This window comes from Cygnus olor, chromosome Z, assembly GCF_009769625.2.
Source record: "Cygnus olor isolate bCygOlo1 chromosome Z, bCygOlo1.pri.v2, whole genome shotgun sequence".
Lineage (NCBI taxonomy): Eukaryota > Metazoa > Chordata > Aves > Anseriformes > Anatidae > Cygnus > Cygnus olor.
In genome coordinates, this window is record NC_049198.1 from 74,198,697 (window position 1) to 74,220,302 (window position 21,606).

The following is a 21,606-nucleotide window of genomic DNA, read 5'->3' on the forward strand; positions in this document are numbered from 1 at the left end:
ACAAGATTTTGCAAGTTGCTTGCACTTTATTTTTCCCCTGTGCTCCCACATAAGTGTGAATGATTCCAAATAGTACAATTGTACATATTTTTATAGTTAGCTTTTTACAATGGTGATCAATTTACTAATGAACAAGCAGAATTGCATGCAATATCACAAACAATTTTAAAATTTACAAGAATATATAGAAAATGCATGGACCATAATAAATAATGCATTTATATTTTGCAGAAGAACAACCTTTCCATTCCAGTATTACAACGAGTTTTCTGCCCTTGCACTGGTGTGTCTAATTGTTCTTTTTATAGGGTCTCCATTACCTGGTAACCCAAATCATTCATAATGTTGTGTGCTTGCTAAATCTGCAATGCATTATGGCTCACTTGATAGTGTGTCAAATACTGTTCCCCTGTATGAAAGGTAAAGATTTATTTATTTATTTATTTATTTTTGTTAGTGTTGCTTTGCAAAGAATGTGTTTACTTACAACTTAATTATTGCGTTTGGAAATGGAAGTTAGCAAAGAACATTTAGGTTTGCTATCTAAACTTAAGTTCAAAGGTTCTTGTGACTCAGCTTCTTTTCTCTAGCCTCAGTTTGGATAGGATATTCTAATACAGAAAAACTCATGCCCTTAAAACCACAGGCGAAGTTCAGCATGTGTTGAGTAAAATATTTTCTTAAAAAGTGAGCTCATAAAATGATGGACAGCAGATGCTTCAAAGAAAGGTTAAAAACACCCTATCCCTACAAAAAGCTTAAAGACTATTTGGAACAGGATGTTCATTGTCCAAAATACAAAGTTGTGACTAATATTTGTCACTTTAATTTCAAAATATAAATTCTTTCACTTCTCAAAAGGCTCTGGCGCCTTGCAGTCCAAAGTCAACAGGCTACTTGGCCCTTCAGTGCGTAATTTGAAAGCCAACGCTGTAAGTTAATTAAAATCTGGGGAGCTGCAATGAGTCACAAGAATAAATAGTACTTGGAATTTGTTAAATAGTCATTAAAAGTTAATTGATATGAACATTAATATTTTTATTGAATTATTCAATATTTATACTTGAACTCATGACAATATCAATGGAGAATTAAATGTAACAGTGAATGCTATTTATTCTCCTAACAATGGAAAAGTCTGGTAAGGTATGTGCAGGGACCAGAGATTTTGAGTTAAGATAAGTGTTAAAAAAGAAATACTAAATGGTTTACTTTTTGGTTTTACTCTGAGCTGTCCCATGTGCTCATTGAATACAATGACAGTAGGACCAGATGCTTTCTCTTTTCAACCAAAGTCACAAATTGCTGAAGTGCCAGCTGGGCAGTTCTTTTTTCCTCTCATGAAAAGAAAACTCTTCAAAGGTAGAATATGCAGTCGAAGCAAAATGGTAAGTAACCTTGACTCCAAATATGGGAAAACATTTCAAAATGTACAAGCACATAGTATGACATTTCTCCTTTTTTTTTCAGAGGTGAAAGTTTTTTTTTTTTTATTTTTATTTATTTATTTTTTAATACCTTATTCAAAAGAAAATCTTTTACTCTTTGCTTTTGGAACTGTCATCTTTAACGTTAAGATTGACCAACATTGTATTTAAAAGCAGAAATAAAGGAAACATAGAAATGGTTGTAGATTCTGGAAAACAAAACACATCATACTTTGTTAAATTCAGTTTATCAATTTGACCTTAAATTGTATTCTTCCACTAAAAAGAAAACCAACCACCACCAACACCAAAACACCAACAAACAGTCATTTCCATACCCCAACCTGTAAGCTGAGGCTTTTAGTTGCTCAGTTTTATTTCTTTGAAGAGAACCCAAAGGTGACAAAGACCAATGACCTCAGCAGATTACAACTGGGCTTTTAGCATATATGATTGAGTTAAACCACAACAATGATGGTTGGTGATGAAAACCTTTACGCAACATATAACACAACTTGCCAGTTTATGAATAAAAGGGACTGTGGTAGGTAACCACAGAGTAATTCCATACTAACTGAGTAAATGATTTCAGAAATGAAAGAAAAGACAAGGAAAAAAAACTGATTACAACTTATATTTTCATTTGGTTTCATTTTAGTGAGACCAACTTACTTCTAATATGACCTTTTCAGTGATGAATACCACTTCCTACACTTTCCTTTCCATGTCACAGTGTCCATCTGCATTGTGTTAGAAAGAACACCATATAGTTTTGGCAGTGTGCTTAGAAAAATTTTCAACTAAAAGTAGAGAATTCAACAACACATCATAAACAAAGATAATCTTTTTCCCCGCACATGTTCCCTCTCCAGTATGAAAGTGACATTTTTCTTTACCTATGTTTTCATGGATGGGAGAGGGAGAAATTGAGTTAAAAAGGGATGTGCTTCTTTAATAAAAGGGTCCATATCTTCAAAAAGGTAGTATTTTTGTTTCAAATTATTATGTGAAAATTAATTGATTGATATCCTTATCCATATCCACTCCCAGACTCTTGGGAAAGAGAATGATAGAAATATAGAAAAAACAAAAAAACAAAGTATGCATGGCTTTTGTGCCAAGGTGAAAAGAAATGTAGGGACAACTTAAAAAAGAGGCTTTTTCTCTAGTGGGTTGGCATTCACTGACATTGAATCAATTGTTCTAATTACTTTTCATATCATTCTCTGGAATAGGATGGTGGGATAGAATATCCCTAGTTTCAGCTTTCACTATCAAAGCATATATCAAAGCATAAATTTAGGAAACTGCTTGGGCTGAGATATTTATCTCTAAAGTAGATAATCTTGGCCAGGATAGTTTTAAGTTTTTACTGGCCTTCCAGTGTGGGAAAAAGAAGTAGAGACTGAAATGAGAAGAGACAGACCTTATGGAAGTGGGGACTGTGGGACCTTACTTGCTGTCTGTACATCATGGGCCAAGAACTGCTGACAACTGAAACTCCTTCCCAAAACTCCGAGGATCATGGAAGCCTGGTTTATTTTTATTTCCATATCCTTCTATCTTGTCCCAACCTTACCACTTTTGGAGATGAAATATTGGGCCATTTCTGGAGAAACTATTCTGAGGAGAAACCTGACCTGTCTGGGCATCATGGGGGTTGGTCATAAAGGACAGAGTAATGCTCATGGGAGGTCACCTGCCCTATTTACAGAGTGAGGTGTGTTGTATCTTGAAGTTTAATCACTGGAAGGTATTTATGTCCATTCAAAAACCTGGGAGCAGGCTGGAACCTCATTCATGTCTGGAGTCAGGTTCCCAAGAAGGATCTTAGCATCATGTGATCCTGCATACTCTCATTTGGGTTAGCAAATGACAGTATGGGTAATCTTCCCTTTATGTCAGAGAGAGATCTGGTACATTTTTGAGAGCTGTATTCTCAGAAGAAGTCAGGAAAATCTGAGCTGAACAGGTCTCATTCTGTTCAGCTGAACAGGGCTTTTAAATTAACTTCCTTTGGGACCCAAGGTCATCATTTTGGAAGTCATCTACAGTCAGCAACTATGGTATGTTCTTCACCCTTTTCATTGTGGCAGGCTGGAATCTAGCTAATTTGAAAGCATGGCAATGACAGATTTTTTTATTCTGTTGTTATGTTATTAGAAAATTGCATTTTGGGAACAAAGACTTTCCTTTTTTCATGTTTGAAAGGCCAGTGTACATGACAACATAAAGGAAACCCCTGCTACAAGACACTGCAGGTGGGAATGGGGCTGAGGCTCAACAAAAGATCACAGAACCTCCAATTTTACTGCAAACTTCAGAAAACAATATTTGTTTTCTATTTGGAAGGGAAGAACAAAAATATATGACTGAGGCTAGGAGGTAATACCATAACAGAAATGGTGTACTGTAGTAATTATAAATGTACTCTAAAAAAATGGAAACTGGTAACATTTTGTGTGTAGTAAAACAAGTCTTATTAATGTTGGTTAAGACTTCTGCCTGCCTGCCTGCGACTATAAGTTTTAACAAGAAAACCTGAGAATGTCTATTTATTATTTAAAACACTGCTCTGCTTCCTCTTTTCTACTGATTTAATACTAATATACAATTATGTTCCAGGAGCTTTATTCCTGATTTATACTGGGCTAAGCAGGAGAATAATGAAGCCAAGATCCTGGTGGAAGATATGAAATGTAAATTGGTGACAGTTTTCTGCTGAGATAAGCCTGAGAGGTCTGGAGGTTATCAAAGAAATGATTTGACTGTGGAGAAGACAAGGTTGCACAAGCTGGGCTTGACCCAGGCCTCACCTGGTAATTGCTGGTCTTGCAGTTTTTGACAGACCCACTGGCAACAGTCTGGGAAAGGAGCTGAGGAATTTGAGCATTTAGATGGAGCAGGGACAACAGCTTCTGAACTGCTGCCTCTTGAGAAGGTGAATGGGAGGGCAGCTCTCACTCCTAGTGCTTGTGTGAACATTTTTCCTCCTCCTGCTAGTATCTTGCTAGTTGAGAAGGCTCACTGCTATGGTTGCTTGCATGCAACTGAGCTCTTTTGGGGAAAAACATAAAGAAATATAAACCTTCAGAAGTTAGGAGGAACAGGGTTTCATCCTACTTCCAACCAGTGAGATTTATAATTATTTTTTTTTCTTTTAACTTTTATCCCTATCCTCATTTCTTAATGGTTTATTCACCCTTTTGGAATGGACGTAATTTCTTAATGGTTTACTCACCTTTTTGGAATGGACAGGACCTTGCTGTCCAGCTCACCTGTGAGAAGCTGTTTTCTTCAGCCTGACAGGTTTTAGAAAGAGAATTAGCACATGCAGTATGAAAGGCATAAAAGTCAAGTCATACAAAGCAGGTGCTAAATCAAGGACTCTTTTTACCAGATGCTTGCAGCCTCTGCAGCCCTTCATCTACCTGAAAGTGCTTTATATTTGTACATTTTCAGCTGATTTTTTTTTTTTTTAATCTGACTGCAATCTATTACCATTTTTTTTTTTTTTTTTTACTAAGAGGAGACTGTATTTGTAGTATTTTCTTCATTGAAATGTCCTTTTGATCATAATTATCTAGAATCATAGAGTTATCTAATCAACACTGCAAAGGAATTAAAAAGTAGTAGTGTATCTTAAAATACATAAAGCTTTTGTTACAGGTTTTGCCATCAGCTTATTCATATGCAACTTACACTTTTTTATCTCTTTCTAAAGGTTCAAAAGAAGATGAACAAGTGTCTTCTCTTCAAGTTGACTTACCTCTTTTGAAATTCAAAATCAATCCATCAATACAGTTTCTGCATCTGTAATGGCAATGACATATCTGTGCTTTGCAATGCAACCCTTTTGACATCATGCAATCTTGATTCCGTTATGAGGTGTCTGTTACAAGGATGAAAAGCAGAAGTGTGCTACAGGGAGTGAGACAGATCTGCTGACCTGGAACCAGTCAAATCTGTGGAGGCATTTAGGATGAGAACATCAGAAGCCAGGAGCGCTACTTAACAAAGCATAAATTAAAACTCATGAGAGATCAATTTATTAAATGGCAAGGCCTGTGTAGAGCATCTGTGATTCTTACTGTAAAAAGCACTTTAACGCTCTTAAAAATGAGGCATGTCTCAAAGAAAGATCTAATGGTTTTTGAGGATTCTTAAATTTCAGTAGCAACCCACCTCTGAGTACTTGATTGACTAACACTGTATCTTGTAGGGAATTCTGTGCCCACACAGGTGGCAAAACAGAATTAATATTTACATGTTTTAGTTTGAATGTGTGAATTGCAATCTCCTTTATTATGGTTGTAGTTCTTTTTTATTAACATTTATCATGATCTGAAGGGTACAGCACGAACCTGTGATGCTTTAGGAGTTATTGGGCAAAGACATTATTGTGGCATGTATCATCCTAGGGCTATAACCTTGGGTTTAGCAAAGGTGGTTGAACTTCGGTTTGCTATTAGCAGCAGTATCGTTATAACTGACTTTCATCAGATTTAGATGGAAATACCTGTTTTCTATCTGGTAGCATGAGGGTATAGCAATGATCTTCTAAGACTTCTGCATCTCTTTACTAAGAGTTTCTGGCAGTCCAAATTGTCATGCTGGCTTGCAGGTCAATCTCCTATAACTATTCCCAAAACAATTGTTACAACCATTTTGGCTGTACTTTGCTTTGCAGTCCCATGAAATCAGCTTGATCTATTTTCTTCTCATCAGTTTTGGTGTTGTGAAACAGTAACACTGATGCTACTTGAATTACAATGGTGTAAAATTGACCTCGTAAGAAAAAAAAATAAGGATTTGCATGTTATCAGTATCACTTAGCACTCTTAGTAGGGAATTAGTATGGTTTGAGAGGGCAGGTATGATCTGTTACCTAAATCTAATATATTTGAGCTATTGGTAATGCAACAATACGTCTAGACAGCTTTCTATATAGGAGGTAATTGAAAAAGATATCTGTTGTTGTACATTTCGAGGGAGGAAGGGAAGTGTTTTTTTCACTTTTTTTTTGGTATAGTTACATTTATAAAGATATTAACATGAGTGTAAATAAATGTACAACATGCACACATATTTTGTCTGCTGATGGATAAGATGTCCACAACATTTTTTTTTGAGCAAAGCTGGTAGTCTACCTTTTCTGTAAGGACTTTCCCTTATGAACCAGAAGGAGACAGATAACTTGTACGTCTTCTTTTGATTTATTAAGAAAGGATTATTTCTGATAGCACTGAAAGAATAGGACAATAATTTTTCTTCAGAAAACCACTCCCATCTATTGACTTATTTTGTTTAAAGCACAGCAGCAATGAGAGCACCTGGACTGAAAAATTAACTGGTTTAAAACAAAACACAATCCATTCTTTATCAACTGATACACAGTTTGATTTGTTCAATGTACAAGTTTTATATATTAGCAGTGCAAACAAGTCATTTCTATGAATTTCCTTTTTCCTGCAGTCCTTGGGCTCACCTTTACTTGCCGGGTTCCTTGGAAGAGAAAATGTTTTTACTGTATTGTCCTTGCTTTGTTCAAGATTTCTCTCTAGGAAGCACAGAGTGTTTTCAAGTCCTGCAAAAAAATATCAAAATGTGGCAACTTAAAGGGGAAGTGGCAACTTTTGAAGGGAAAAAAGCATAGCTCTAACAAGGCCATATTGTGAATGGTGGATGTCAGTCTTACAGCCTTACCCCCTCCTCTAACAAGCCTGCCCTGCCTTACAGATCAGTAGCAAGGATGGTTGCCTTTCAGCATGCTGCCTGTTTCCAGTCTTGTTCCTGGGTTGATGTTGACAGCAGTGAAGTTTTTGGTCATTCCAAGTATTAACCCAGTTGCCCTCTCTGGGTTGTGGTGCCTCACAGCACAATTTACTTCCAAACATTTGCTGCCTCCTTGCAGAGCATTACCTGAAGTAGGTGTCTCAGCCTTGTGCTGGGGCTTGTCCAGAAACTTATTGGTGTGGGACAAGCTCAGATCTTCCAGGGATGGAGAATGACTGCAGTCTACTGATTGCAGAGGTTTTCACTAAACAGGAAGATAGGGGCTAGTTGTCTGTAATTGCTGGAAACTGCGCTGTTCCTGCAGAAGGGAGAGGGAGTAGTTTGAGGGGCAAGGCTGCTGTTGGCTGAGGGTCTGCAAGAGAAAAAAGACCAGCTAGAGAAGAAGGTAGGAAGAGTTTGGAAACACTATTCTTACCTGCATTCATAGCCACATAACAGCCAGTATGTCTGTTTGCTGGTCATTGCTAGGGATTCGTCTGGATATTAAGAGTAAACCCTTTCTAGGCCTTATCATCCATCTAAGAGTAATTAGACTTTAACATAACTTGCAGTTGCAATATACATATAAATGCTGTTTGTGGGCAGCTGATTTCTTCAGAAGAAATATATTGAGTGCGCTGGAGTCAATCCAACTGCAGTGATCTGGCCTGGCTGGGGGTCATGTTTTCTGGCTGCACAAACCCATTAGGACTGGAATGCCCTGGAAGAGAGAAAGATGGGCCTTCCCTCTGCCCAGCTACACAAAGGATAATGACTTCACGGGGATGTGGTGAGAGGTAAATCATTATGCTTCCAAAATGTTTCAAAATTTTTGGATGAGAGTTGCTGTGGGAGTGAAAATGAAATCAGTGTCACCCTAACACTGTCCAAGTCTGACAGCACAGATAGAGCTGGAGATGAAAAGCATCTTTCTTTGGAGTTGGTCATTGTAAGCATCCATTGGACTAGGGAGATCTAGTTCCTGGTGCTTAACATTAATGTGTTTACTTTATGGTAGTTTATATCTTCAGTACCAATGAAAAATTAGCAAAGAGGAAAAGCAGTGTGTGTGTACCTTCTCTAATACGTACACACATAATTAATCATTTTATGCAAACTGAGGAAATCACACAGAGAAGGTGCAGTTGCAGAAACAGGAAATGGGTCTTTTTAAGAGGTCTTTGTTGTGCTTTTTCAGAGTGTGGGGGGTAACTTTAAATGGGGAAAGCTTATTATATTAATAACTCAGGAAACAGTAAATAAATAAAATGTGAGACAGTTAATCTAAATTTAAGTGCCAGGGCTTGGATCCAACTTTGGAGGATAACACAGGAAACTCCAAAGCATGCAGTACTTTTTGCAGAGAAAGTTTATCTCGGCATTGCCGTCTGGCAGTGAAGGATGGGGGGCCCTGGGTCTAACAGTTTATGCAGCCACAGCAGCGCAGAGGGATCAGATCCACAGCTGAGGTGGGTCTCTGGGCTCTGCTTGCCAAAGGACTATGCAGGCTGAGGAGGTGGCCTGAAAGTCTAAGGATTCCCAAGCTGGTTGTCACTTATGGGATATTTCTCTTTCCTCTGGGAGAATACTAAAGCAAAGATAAGGCTGTCCCAGTGGAGCTATGTTCTCTGCATTTTCTGTATGCCACCTGGACCCTCCTCTGTTGCACACTATTGCAGGGAAGTTGATGCAATTAATCGGTCAAAATGCTTGTCAGATATTTTAAGGTCTGCAGTAACAACATGTACTAACAATGGCTCTTGTACATGCTCTCAGGACAAGAATGATGAATGTTTAATGTAATAGCACAGAAATACACATTTATCACACTTCATTTCCTATGAACACATTGGTTTTAATGAGATATTTTGTTATGTATAACAAAACCAAAGATGAAACTTGCTATAAAAGACCCACCTGCAGTGTTCAGTATGAATGAATGTTAGCTACAGCCAGTCATTTCTGCAAGCTACTTGCAAGTGTAATTAAACTCTTTAAAGTAATGACTCCCAAAAGAATACATTCCTTCAAAGAGAAAAGTGATTTTACATTCCCTCCTCCTATTTAAGAAGTCTCAGATGTGTTTTATAACCCTTCCAGGTTGTCCTTTACCCAGTGGGTCTTGTGCAGTGTGGTACTCTTCAGCTCACCAAAATGTCTGCGCTGAAATTAAGATAGTTTTTTGGTTTAGTACACTTAAGTTATTGACTTGTTATTCACTGTGTGAGATGGTTCAGATGTTTTGTCATTTTGGGATGGCTAGCTGGCATGTCATGAATATTAGTACAGTAATGGGGTTTCTGAAAATAATAGGAGTGATCTAATATATGAGTAGTAAAAAAGACCGCTAGAAGCCAACATGGCTCCTTTAATAAAATTGAGCAGTATGGATTTTGCAAAATATCTAATATTTTGCAAGAGATCTTAAACTAGGTGTGTTTAAATGAGGAAAAAGGTAACAGTTCAAAGATTTAGTCTTTAGCATGCAATTGCTGCAGTTTCATCATATTTTTCAACTGGTAGTTTTGTCAATCATATATGTTTTTGTTTATGTTCTGAATTATTTGAATCCACTATCCTTATTCCCACCTTAGAGATATTTATCTATCTATCTATCTATCTAGCTAGCTACCTACCTACCTACCTATCTATCTATTTATATTTTTTGTAAGCAAAAATTAAATTCACTGTCTCTCGCTCTTTGAAATTCTCAGTAAGCTCAAATTCCTTGTGTCTTTTCAAGGAATGTTTCAGAAGACCTTCAACATGGTGCTGTAGAAAGAGTGTTGGAATGCGGGCAAGGGGGTTTTCTAAAGAAATATTTCCAATATCGAGCCATATGTGTGTGCCACACACATATGTTGCCTTTTATGCTGTTTCTCTGATGTTATTTCCAACTCTTAGGGAGCTGACCTTGGTTTCCCTCCCATATTTGTGTTGGCATTTGTGAATATGTGTATATACATATAAACATATGCATGTTTATTTATACACACCTGTACGTGCACACTGTAAATATATACACTGCAAAGATAACACAAATGGTGCCAGTTGTACTGTGGCATATGAATTGTCTATAACTGTGATTCTGTTTTGTTTTTTAGACATTTCCAGTATTGTACCTGCCTTGCACAGGCATTCTTTCACTATTGTTTTTGGAGATGAGATTGCTTTGGATAATGATCCATCCCATTCTATCCCAAGACTGAAAGCTTCCTTGTCTTTTAGAGATTATATGCTCAAGCCACAGTAGTCACCAGGAGAAAAATATACTGTTTTACTTTACAGATTTGGAACTCATTTTTATGTAATATCTGCCAACACTTAATTTAAAAATATTTCAAACATCATATATTGAATTTCTGGGAGTTTTCCAGCTGATGTGAGTGCTTTTTCAGAGGCATTGCTTCAAGTTTGGGAAATACGTCCTTTCATTGGCCACTCTTCTGGTAAAATTGATCAGGGCTGTAGCTGTGAACAAGAATTACATACCTTTCTGACATATATTTTTGATAGCAGGTGTGTAACATTAAGGCAAATTTTTCTGTTGTGACTCCCTTCCACCTTTTCCCACAATATTGCTGAGTCTTGATACACCCCATTTTGATTCACCCCCACAAAAAAAAAACAACATATATTTCATTGCTAGACTCTCACTGCATGGTCTCCAGTACTACTGCATCTAATACATGTCAGAGGAACAGAAACCATTAAATGTATTTTGTACTTGTGTTAGGCAGGCAAATGTTTTTGATTTCCTTTCCTGTTATGTGATATAGACCCAAAATAAATTAAAGGGAAAGATTCAATTTATTAGACTTACTTCATCATTTTTTTAAAACTATAAAATAATTTAACATTGCTACTTGATATCAAGTCCACTTTTTTGAAGTTACTCTGGCCCTATCTTCATCTCTTAAGAACTTTACCTTTTTCTTTCTCCAGTTGTCCAGGGAAAAATAAGGTTATATTCCATGAGAGAGACGCTTCATTCCACATTCCAGGAGCTCCTCTGATTCTTGATTTGCAGACTTTCCAAGTGTATTACCATGATTTGATATCAGGTATATTGCTCATTATTTGTATTCAGATACTCTGTGATTCTGTGAAAAAGGTACTGAAACAACATTCTCAGTAACAGTTGCTTTTTTTTTTTTTTTTTTTAAGACAATATCAGATCTTTCCATAAGTACACATCCCCTCTGTTATTTCTGAGAACAAACTGAAATAAAGCATACAATGCTCTTGGAAGTGATTGGTTAATCCTCACTCTCAGATTTTAGCAGTGTCTTTGCAGGACCTGTGGCTTTATCGTGCAAAGTGCTGATCAAGATTAGTTCCTGTTCAATTATAGGATGTCTGCAGTAAATATAATTTCCATATGTGAATGGTGTAAGCTTGTAATTTAGGCTATTATGTATTATTATTTAGCTTAAATAGATTTGTAAGTTTAATATATGTAGGCTTTGCTCTTCTGTGTATGGAGAACAAATAACATAGACTTTCCTTTGTTGTACAAAGTTAGTACTCACAGAAATAGTACCTATATGTCATCAAACAAACTGCTAGCAAGCTCTGGGTGGTTACATATACCCAGCTCATTTTTGAACTAAAACTTTCATAGTGCAGTGTTTTTGTTTAATGGATACATGGTGGTTTCATATAACACTAAGGCTTTAAAGATTCCACAAATGTCGCTTGTTAAATAACAGTTTTTCATGATTAATCGTAAGAACTGCACTCAACCATAAGAAAGTTACCACTTAACTCTCTACCTGTCATTACTCCTGTTTCATTACTGTCATGACTGAGAGCACAGAGTGAGCCAGTGAGCTGTGGGAAAATATTCTGTTTTTCCAAATTCTTAATGACCATTCTTAGGTATTTTTCAAATTATTCCCACACAAAATAAATAAGCAAAAACGTAAACCAAATTGGAAAAAACAACTAGCAGGAAATTGAAATAGAGTGTTATGACTAAAATCATATTTAAATTGGGCAAATCACTTTAGGCATGCTGTAGTCATCTCCCAACCCAAACTCCTGCTCTGTCCAGACCAATATGTGTACCTAAATGTGTCAATTAACATCCTAGGTGGATGCTAATCTCTGAAGATACCACATTTTCTGTTGCAGAGCTGTGCAAATTGTATGTAGATGAGATACATAGGGGTGGTATAAGGGTAGGTTGGTAGAGAGTGCAGAAGTGTTGCCACGGGACAGTATTTTCAATACAGTTAAGGCATTTAGCATTGTTTTGTATGTAGTTTAAGAAAACTGTATGGTGATATGTTGTAATGTTCACACAAGTTCACTGACAGGTGAGTTTTTAAGAATTCAGCAGAACAGTAGGTTCTGGGAGCCTCACCTATCTAGCTGATGACACTGTCATGAGGACTCTTGAAAAAGATTCCCATTACCTTCCCAGCAGGGAAGTATGTCTGTATGAGACACTAGATCGACTATCTTAGTGTTACCCTATGCCAATATACCAGTAATTTAGGCTTAAATTTTAATGAACAGGGAGGAGTAAATATCTAAATTAGAGATGATGAGCCTTGGTGATTAATTGAATCTAGATTGTGCAAAATGTGTAATAATTAATTAAGTAGATTTTTTTTTTTTTAGCCAATCCATGTTGCTGTCCTGTTGATATCACTCATTCAAAGAACAAACATAGTTGATATTACTGAATTTATTACTGAATTACTTGATATTACTTGATATTACTGAATTACTTGCTCCTCTTAATATTTAAATTCCAAAGAAATGTGGTTGCATAACACAGATATAGCTATATGTTTCCTTTCACAGGCATATATTTTGTCTAAATGTCTTCTGAAAATATAAAGTCTACAACTACCTGAAAGGAGTTTGCAGCAAGGAGAGTGTTGGTCTCTTTTCTCATGTAACAAGTGACAGGATGTGAGGAAATGTCCTCAAGTTGCACTAGGGGAAGTTTAGACTGGATATCAGGAAGAATTTCGTAATGGAAAAAGGTGGTTAAGGTATTGGAACAGGCTGCCTAGGGAACTGGTGTTGTCCTTGTTCCTAGAGGTATTTAAGAGATGTGTGGATGTGGAATTTAGGGACATGGTTTAGTGGTGGACTTGTAGTGTTAGGTGGATGTCTGATGATCTTGAAGGTCTTTTCCAACCTAAACAATTCTATGATTCTATAAATAAGACTCTGAAACCTAGTATTTTGTTTATATTTTCAAAATTATTGATACTCTCTTAAGGAAAATCCCTTCATGAGAGTTGTCATGTGGACTCCAATACCAACCTTTTGATGAGTTTGAAAAAAAATGTGGATGGTGGAACTTTGATTAGATCCACAGTACTTTGCTGGCTAGAGGGAGAAAAAGGGAAGATGTTCAGGGCTTCTGCAAGGATGAGGAAGGTCCTGTCATTTCTTTACATTTCATAACAAGAGACCTAATTCTTCTTGTTATGTGTCATGTTAGATTTTAAAAACGAAATTGTAAACTGAGGATATTTCTTTTCATGTATCCCTAATAAAAGGAAAGGTAAACAGATGATGTGATTGAAAATGTAGCCAAGGAGATGAACTCTGGGAAGAACCTCTCTTTCAGAGAGCTAAAATCACTTAATCTCTGTGGTGTTTCTACAGGGTGCTGCCTAGATGCTGGCTCTTCCAGAACCTCTGCCTTCAGGTTTTCATTTGGTTTATGGGGGTTTATTTGTTGGCTCAGAAATCAGTTGTGGCTCTTTGCGATGCAAATGGAATTTGTTTGCTCTGCTAGGGGTACCGTATGTCCTGTCTGCAGAATACGTGGAAGAAGGAGCCAATTCCATAGTATTCACCAATATTAATAAAGTCTATTTTAACAGTGGGAATATTCTCCTCACATAACTAACACATCTCTAACACATATGCTATTGGTAGTCCTGGGTCCCGTGTTGTGAATCCAGAAATTTGTTATCAAAGCTTTTAAAGAAGACAAATGTATGTCTTCCTTATATTTGATTAAAGTTTTGTGTGTGTCTGTTACATTTAAAATGTCTTATGTTTCAGTCAGCCACTGAATCATACTTTGTAAAACTCTTGTCCAATTATGAGTTGTTTGTTCTCCACATAAATGGTCATGTTGTTAGCAGAGGGTTGTCAGACACTGAGAATTGCCAGACATGATATGTATGTGGCTAAAACTTGTCCTGTGCTGTGCATCTAGATTGCTTGCTTTTGTTGTAATGGGGGTTATATCATCTGAACTAAGGGATTTTTTTTTCCTAAATTAACTTAAATATGATCAGGAACTTTTATTTAGAAATGGACATATTCAGTTTGCCTAATTTCTAACCCACCTGAACATAAGGAGTTTGAAAGTTCAGTTAGAATATAAACATTTTTGAACTTATGTTTTTCGTATGAGTGAGTAAGTAAAGGAAAGAAAGGAAACAAAACCTTTATGAACAACCCAATACACAAATAGAAAAGTAGATTAGATGATGGAAAGAAACAGAAAAAAAAAAAACAACAAAAAAACAAGGATAAATGGAAAGATGATGGAGCAGGAAAATGAAGAAGGGTGGATGATTCTTTCCTTTTCCAAACAAACAAACAAACAAAAACAAAACAAAAACTAAAATAAACAAACAAACAACAACAAAACAAAAACAAACAAGTAAAAAACCAAAAACCACCAAAAAACACAACCCACCAAAACCCAGCAATAAATAGAAGAGACATGATAAGAAATTAATATTGAAAATTAGGGGCATGTAACATCCGCTTTTACGGTAGTTTAGCCATTTTGAACAAATACATATGGGATTACCTACATTATTTACACATACAGTCTTATTATTATTTAGAAAAAGCCTCTGTTTTTAAACAGAAAAGCTTTTGGGAGAGAAAAATGGTTGAAATTAAAAGACTGAAATTTTATAGACTCATGATAGTTTGAAAATCCAAACAATTGTCTAAGAGGACTGGAAGCTGGAGGCTCTGCAGTGTTCATCTATTCTGGCTGTTAATTATTGCAAACCCCGTGGAATTTGCAGATGATCAGAAATACTCAAGGAACTGGACATTCAGCTGTATGGTTACTAGGAAAACCAGGAAATGATAATACAGGTTGAATGTGGTTTATTCATCCTGAAAGTATTTTGTCATTCTTTCTTTCTCATCTGCTGATTCATCAATTTTTGGCCAAGTGGCATTTCACTTTTCTGTTGGAAGTGTTGTGTCTATTGCAAGCATGCTCAGCAGGGAATCTTGAGGATAAATGTACTTATCTTTTGGTGGTGGATAATCAGTGTTACACGTGGTTAACAGTGTTACACAGTGTGAGACTGCATTGTCTTTCCTTCCAAGCCTCCTTCCAAACTATTCTCCGAGAAGAGATGCTAGTATTAGCACCCGTATGTTCCAGGAGTGCGTCCATCAAGTGCAGATGAACAGAAAAGTAAATGTGCTTAGCTTCAACCTCCCCATCCCATAAACAGGATTTAATAAGGCTTTTGTTACCTTAGGTAGAGTAAATGCAAGGTACAGGAGGTTCTCCCTTAAAACTAATTCTGAAGGTGAGGAGAGGGACTTTGAAGGCCTCCTTAGCCAACTCCAATGTCTCCTGTGAGGTCAATATGTGTCTAGGGAAGATGAGAGTGAAGGGACAAGGCTGTAGTTTTGGTCAACTAAAGGAAGAAGAGAATGCTCTTGGGTGGATTTTATCTATTTATTTGTGTGTGTGTGTGTATGGGGGACATATATCGTTTTGAAATTTTAGCTGAAGCTGTCATTATGCTGCTAGAAGATCCAAAAAGAAAACCTCTTTTTCTTCAGGATGGTAGGAGTACTTTGGCTGGAGCTTGAAATTTTTCTGAGTTCAATTTGTATTCTGGCATTGGACAGTTGCTGCTTAAATTTTGATATTAAATTTGATTTCTTTGGTAGTTGTGCCAGAAAGAAAGCCAGTTAGACTGGGCAAAGATGCTTGGATGTAGCTGAAAATTGTAAATTAGTTGTAAAAGGAGATAACCAAAATCATTATAACATGCCTGATAAAAAACTTGTTAACATTTAAACACATGTTTAAAAGTTGTTTAATAACACTACAAACCAAAGAGAAAATACATTTTTACACAACAGACTATGGCTACATTAGTAGTTCTTCTCACTTTATGGATGATGACCACTCAACTTTTGGATGGTGGTCACTTTCTTGATTGTCAAATGTAGCCAGAAGCGCTCCCTAAGCTGTTAGCAAGGGTAAGTGGAGTGTGGTCAGTATCACCTACACTAGTTAGATTTAAAATGCTAACTGGAAAGTTGGTGCAAGAGGGAAAGGTTATGTTTTCTTTGCAGAGGATACACTGCATACTTTCCATACAAAACTGGGAATGCTTCACCAAGCATTGAGTTTGATGGCCCACTCGCTATTTCTCTGTAACATTTTTTTTTTCTTTGAATTTAAAATATGTTTATCCTTGGCCATGGAATGCATTTCAGAGAAGCAGTGCTTTCTAATTTTCCTCCCACAGTCCTGCTCAGCAACCATGTGGTTTCCCTTTCAAAGCGAACTGCTTAATTGTGTTTGAAATCATCCATTTGGTATATTGAATGGCAGGTCAGAAAAGCTACCACTACCACAGAGCTTTTGCCAGAAATAAATGCCTGGCTGCAAGTGATTCTGAGCCATGGAAAACAGCAGTGGGATTTTAAATTGGTAGTTCGTGGGTAGACAGTTGTTGCCTGTGCTCTTTGGTATCATAACGCCAAAAAAGTAAAAAAACAAAACAAAACAAAACAAAAAACAACCTTGCAACTATCTGTGGAATTCTTTGTTCATAGGAGACAAACTTGGCACAAAACCAGCAGTGGGCAAAATTGCAAGGTGACCCAACTCGAGGATCTTCATACACCTCCTTGGAGTGCCATTCTGTACACTGTTTGGTGACTTGAATCTAATGCAGCTGGATTGAAAGGCAGACCCAGTCCATCTCTATTAGTTTTTGTTTGTTTGTTTGTTTGTTTTTGAGGAGAACAGATGCTGAATTCAGATCAGGAGTTAAAAAAGGGAGGCAAACATTTCCCGAGGTTTTACCTTATTCTCTCTACCTCTATTCCAAATAAATTCATGATACTTATTAATTACAATTTCTTGCTGCAGAACTTAGTGAAATTGAATTTGACAAGATAAATCAGCCACACATGCATCTTCAGAGTTATCAATAGTATTTACAACCACAAAAGACAGTTAATTGAATAAGAATTGAATACGTAAAATGAAATTACCTGGTGAGGAGCAAATAACAATTTCATGTGAGTGTTTTTTCTGAAGATGCAGACAGATGCAGAACAGAGGTATATCATATTCAAGGAAAATCCTTTTAAGGCTCAAATAAGGAATTAACAGGTCTTCAAGAAAAAGTAAATTTCAGGTTCATCTCATCCATGAATAAAAATTGTAACAATATGCCAGTAACTAACATAACAATTATAATGGCAACTCCCTGTATTTTTCAACAAGATTCTTGATTCTAGAACAGGTCCATCTAAATATTGTACTTGATCAAATTATTTGTAGTAATGTACAAATAACGTAGAAAAGTGTAGTAGTTTATTATTAGTATTAGTATTAGTAGTAGTAGTAGTAGTAGTAGTACGCTTTGTATACATATTTATATGTTCAGTATTTCATCTTCCCATAATAAACTCACAGAGATTTAAGAAGCACTTAGTGACTGGTAAGACTCCATGAAATGTGGGTGAGTGATTGCAATGCAGTTCATACAATAGCAGTTATGTATTTCCTGCTGCATGAACTGTATGCTGTGGTGTGTATGGAAATAGAGTGCTGTAAGTTATTTAGAGAAAAGCACTTTTGCTTTGTGGAATGCAAGAATTAATTAATTAGTAATCCCTTTCAAAATTTCATTTCCAAACCTCATAGGTTAGTGATATATTTGTGGTATCTTGGTTCATCATAGTGCAGTAGATTTTTCCAGCCTTTAGTTACCAATTTTGGAAGAATCCTTTCTACTGGTGGAATTTCACAAGGGAAAAAAATGAAATTTATATCATGAAAGTTCTTAACAAGGCTGCAAACCTTTCCCCCACTTTTACAATGATTTTGATATACTTACTACTTACTGACAGCTGTACTGTGGTTTGTGGTTTGGATTTCCATGCATTTTTATGCTTCATTATTTTCTTTCTTAGTGGTTTTCACAATTCCAGAAAATTATATATGGATCTGTAATTGTGGGGTAAGGCGCAAGGGAAGGCAGGGGTGAAGAAGTCCGTTGAGTCACAAAGTAAATACATAGGATGGTTTCTGACCACAGACTTCCATCAGATGCATTATGTGTGCATATATGTTTTAGGGAGAATTGGGAGAATTGAAAGGAACAAGAGAGACCTATGCTATTTGGTTTGGGTTGATTGGCCAAAAGCAGAAATTTACAGTCAAGCACCAAATAATATCAACGTATTTTTAATCTTTCTTTCTCTCTTTCTTTCTCTCTTTTTTTCTCTCTTTCTTTCTCTCTTTCTTTCTTTCTCTTTCTTTCTTTCTCTCTTTCTCTCTTTCCTTCTTTCTTTTTTTCTAAATTTTCAATATTTACAGAAGCTAAGACTTCATTTTCAGATTTTTCATCACAAATTTTTCTTCAGTATTTCCCAAATTTGTTGTCACATTTTCTGTCTTGTAAATTGATGTTTATCTCCTGCTTCATTAAATAGTATTCAGTCTTTGCAGAACTGCTGATAAGAAACCTGTCCTCCAATACTTTTATGAAAGTGTAAATACTGTAAAAGTAACTTTTATAATTTAAATCATTTTTTTTTCTCCCTATGTCTCCTCAAATCAATGACCTGTCTGCTGCCAGTTACGTCTGCATGACTGAATAGTTTGTAATGATGCTATGGTATTTTCTTTTGGTGTTTTCTCTTCCTAGACATTAAAACTTCCTCTGCTGAAATATGAATCATTGTTCTGAAGCATTCTTCAAATACAGAAGTTATTGTCTTTCCTCTTTCAGAGATATCGATGATGGCTTCAGTTAAGAACAGTTGATACTAAAGAGATACAAACTATACAAACTTTGTTCAAGAATTTGCAATTTTTTGATTATAGTACTAGGAGAAAGAGCTTATATTTTAAGCTAAAGAGTGTTAAAACCAACACCAGTGACGTATAACCATTTTGGGCTGGGTTCTCTGCTGTGTGAAGAAGCCTTTATGCTACTCTGGTAACAAAGTAGGTTTTAGTAGGTTGGTTATAAATTACACAGGAGAAATTCAGAATGGTCTGTGATTTTTATTCTTCACAAGACTTTGTCATCAGAAATACTGAGTTCTGAGTGCTCTAACATACTCTTGCAGAACAGAGAGAAATGCTAAATCATAATACAAAGGAAGAAACCTACCTGTTGAGAGAAAAGCAGCAAAACCACTTGAAATCTACTGGTATGGCTGCTGTAAAGTTGTGGCTACTGTAAAATAAACCCTTAGACATAAAAATTTTACATGTACTGAGTACGGAGCAGTAAGTCAATGCTGTAACATGTTGGTTTGTATCATGCGAGTATATTGTACTCTATCAGTCATATTGTAATCTCATTTTAAAAAAATATTATTATTATTATTTTTTTTCTGGCAAGACACAATTCCCATATAATCAATCTGGTTGTCATTAATTACATTGCAGTTTTCTAAATGAATGCCTCCCATATCAGCCATGCAAACGTTTTGTTTAGATCAGAGTCATGCTAACCAGGCTACAATTTTCCTTGGTATGTTTATTAAATTTTAATACTATATTCATTTTTTCCTAAACCTTTGAAATATCATCAGTGTTCAGATTTTTTTTTTTTTTAAAGTCATTCTCTCTTACCTAAAGAACTCAGTTACTTTTTTGATGGTGTTATTAATATTTTGTTTTAATAATAAAAATTCCTTAATGTCCTCCATGGCAGATGACAGGATAGAAAGTTGCAGAATATTTTTCAAGTATTCAATTTTATCTAATATTTCATTTATATTCTGCAATGTCTAATTCTGCAATTACATAACAGGAAATCTCCTACCTGCATTGTGATAAACAAGGTGTCAGACATCTGAAATTGGATATAGTCATCAGGTAAGGATTTATTTAAAGAATCCCTTGCTTAATCCAACTGTCTGTCTGTTTTTTTCATTAATTTACTAGCTTTTCCCACCAAGTACCTCTGTTACCTGGCTAACTCTTTGTAACCATTGCAATCAGTGTCCCTGTTTGTTATAAGTGTGAATTTGACTTTCATCTCCTTTATTAAACGTTGTTGTTTTCATTGAACAAAATCTTCTCTCATGAGAATGAAGCTCTTGAGGAGTTGCCAGTTAGCACTGGCATTTTTCTGGTCTTTCTCCCATGCTGTTGACTGCCATTGGGGTGATTGCTCTGTAGCCATGTGCACCATGGGGCTATGCTCACTGGTGAAGCCAAGGAACATGGGGATGAATGGTGTCAACAGCTGAGGAGAGGCCAAGGAACTTAACGAGATCACTTCAGAATCCTACAGGAAGCTGTCCTGTGCTATAGTCTACTTTGAAGGCCAGAGATTTTGGTGCATCTTTCCATGTGTGGTACTTTTTCATGTTAAAGCTGATGGCAAAGATGAATGATAGGGATTTACAGTGATGACTATCAAACCAGTACCAAAGAACTTTCGCGTCATCCTGAGTGATGTTTACTCATCTGTGAGTAAACTGTGCACTATAACTGTGCACTGCACATTTTTTTTCATTAGAGTTAGGGCTATCATAAACGAGATTTGTTGACCAGATTGGAATGTCCTCTTCTTTGTTCAGCTCTTGTTTAAAAAGTATTACATAGTGTTAAAAAACATGAATGCCCTCAATCACCTTTATTTAGTTGTTTGCATTTACTTCAAACTCTGACTTTCTAAGAGGTCTTCCCTAACACAGCAGGTTTTTCTTTTCTTTTTTTTTTTTTTTCCTAGGTTCCATAAAAATCCAGTTGTTTTAGCAGAAAATATTACCCTGTTTCTTTCCTTTGTTCGGTATCCAATCCTTTATGATAATTTTCCAGCCTAGTCATGGCTGAGTGAACTAAAACATTCGGGGCTGTATTTAGAACAGTTTGGACTCAAATGAAAAACATGCTGATAACCACTGAAAGTCCTGTACAAGATGCTGGAACTGCACATGCCTTGAGAACCCTACTACGTAAAAGGAATCATCTCTGTTTTTTTGTTTCTGTTGTGTCAGGATGCTATGGCAGTTCAACACATGTGAGATGCCAGGGAGATGGCAGTGAGATTTGGTGCCAGCTGCTGTGGCATCATCATCAGCTTGTTTAAGTTTCTTTAGACTGTGAAAGTTGTTCACGGTAATTTTTTATTGTAGTTTTCACCAAAAGCACTGGGCTACTTAA